Raw genomic sequence first — 2,793 nt, 5'->3', positions numbered from 1 at the left:
GCATCATTCATGCAGTGTTTAAATTTCAATTTTGAAGACTTTAACTCATCTCTTTCTTTTGTAAGAGTATCCAGCGTTTCTAGGAGAAGCCAGCCAACATCATTATACCATTTGATTCAACAAAACTCTGTTAAGGTGTTGAAAACACTCTCTCCCAGATCCTTGCTTCTTATAAGCATGGAAGTTGGGGAATCCAGTGATATTTTGCATATCTCAATTGCCAACCCATGCCATGGACTGTTAGCAGCCTCTTCATTATTGGAAAGGGAGTCTTCAGTACTCTTCAGTCCAACTAGAGTAGAGAGCAAATTGCAAAAACCCTAGAACCACCTCAGATGCCCCATGTTTAAAACTCCATTCCTCTAGAACCACTCCCAGTACCAAGCTGTGTCAATCAATATCCTCTAGAGAAACAGAATCAACATCAGATATCTGTCAATAGTATGCAATTATGTAAGGGTCTGTCACCGAGCCATGGGGATGCACAAGTCCATGTTCCACAGGCAGGCTGCAACCAGGGGCTCCAATGAAAATCCAAAGAAGTTTGTTGATGAATTCTGGGTGATGTTGGCTGCCCAAAGATGCACTGGGACATTCTCGTTCAATGCTGTAATCACTTACCCTTTTAAGGCATTCTACCAATGGGATAAAGTGTCACTCATTGCTGATGGCAATTTCCCTGATTGATGTAATTGTAATCAGCTATGATTTACTACTGCTCTAAAGTCAATGGTGACTAAAGTCCATGTATGGCCTTGCATTACAGTTAGCACAGTGCTTGCTTGACCAAACTACTGGGCACAATTTCCTAGCTGAGTTGACACAATACCTAACCATCACAAGTGGGTTTATCCCAGATAAGCAAGGGTGATTCAACACAAGAAAATTAATTCTTGTAATACACCATGTTAATAAATTGAAAAAATCACATGATCATCTTGACTGAGGCAGAAAAATGTATTTGACAAAATACCACATGCTTCCTTGTTAAAAAAAAAACTCCAAAAGATATGAATAAAAGGAAATTTTCTCAACTTGGGAAAATGCATATAAGAAAAGCCAACAACTAACATTTTTTGCAGTACTGAAAGATTGAAGTCTTTCCCATTGAGGTTGGGAACAGGACAAGGATACCCATTGTCATCATGATTACACATTGTCATAGAAGTTCTAGCTAGAGCCATTAGGCAAGAAAAAGAAATAAAATTCAACCAAATAGGAATGGAATAATTAAAAATTCACTATTTGCTGATGATATATTCCTACACATAGAAAATTCCAAACAAATCCACAACAAAGCTACAGACCTAAATGACATCTTAAGCAAAGTGGTGAGATACAAGATCAATACACAATATCAGTAGGGTTTATATACACTACTAATGAACAATCTGAGGAGGAAGTCAGAAAAAATTTTCCATGTACTTTAGTGGTTAATAGAACCAAAGATTTAGGAATAAGCTTAACCAATGATGTAAAGCACTTGTATTCAGAAAACTACAAAGCATTGCTTAAAGAAATCAAAGAGGACCTAAATAAATGGAAGGACATTGAATATCCATGCTTTGGAAGAAAAAAAATCATTAGGATGTCAATTCCCCCATATTGATTTACAGATTCAATGCAGTCCCAACAAAAATTCCAATTGTATTTTTTTACAGAAATGGAAAAACCAATTATCAAATTTATTTGTAAGGGATCTTGAAAAGCAAAAAACATCTTTAAAAGGACACATGGGGTTGGAGAGGTTGAAGGAGCCTCATTTCCTGGCTTGAAAGCATATTCCTTGGCTACAGTGATAAAAGCAGCATGGTACTGGCATAAAGATAAACATATTCACCAATTCGATCAAATCAAGAATTCAGAAAGACCCTCTTTTCTATAGACAAGTGGTTTCTGACAAGGCCATCAAAGTCACCCAGCTGGGTTAGAATGGTCTATTCAACAAAGAGCACTGGCATAACTGGATACACATATTTGGAAGAAAGAAAGAGGGTCCTTATATCACACCTTATACAATAACTTACTCAAAATGAACCAAATCATAAATATAAAAGCTAGAACAATAAAGCTCCTTGAAGAAAATGTGGGGAAACATCTTCAAGATCTTGTTGTAGGAGTGGTTTCTTCAACCTTATATCCAAAGTACAAACAATGAAAGAAAGAATTGATAAATGGGGTCTCCTCAAAATTAAGTGCTTTTGTTCTTCAAATGACTTTGTTAAGAAGGTGAAAAGACAGGATACATGGTGGGAGAAAATTTTTGGAATCCACATATCCAATAAGGGTTTGATTTCCACAGTCACGTGATAGACTCCTATAAAATCGCATATTACTGACAGATATCTCCTGTTGATTCTGTTTCCCTAGAGAACACTGACTAATACAGCTTTTACTGGGAGTGGTTCTTGAGGAACAGAGTCTTAAACATGGGATGTCTGAGGTGGCTCTGGGAATTTTGCAATCGACTCTCTACTCTAATTGGACTCAAGGATACTAAGATTCTATCTCCAGTAATGAAGAGGCCACTAACAATCCATGGCATGAGTGGGCAATAGAGGTACACAAAATATAATCACTGGATTCCCCTACTTTCAAGCTTACAAGAGGCAAGGATCTGGGTGAGAGAGTATTCAACACCTTAACAGAGTTTTGTGGAGTCAAAAGGTTTAGTAATGTTGGCTGGCTCCTCCCAGATACTCTGGATACAGTTACAAAAGAAAGAAATAAGCTAAAGGCTTCAATTTTGAAACTTAAACACCACATGAATGATGTGAAAGTTTCTTCATGTGC

Source organism: Dasypus novemcinctus, chromosome 2, assembly GCF_030445035.2.
Source record: "Dasypus novemcinctus isolate mDasNov1 chromosome 2, mDasNov1.1.hap2, whole genome shotgun sequence".
NCBI classification, from domain to species: domain Eukaryota; kingdom Metazoa; phylum Chordata; class Mammalia; order Cingulata; family Dasypodidae; genus Dasypus; species Dasypus novemcinctus.
The sequence above is the reverse complement of the archived record's forward strand: the minus strand, read 5'-3'. Positions refer to the sequence as shown.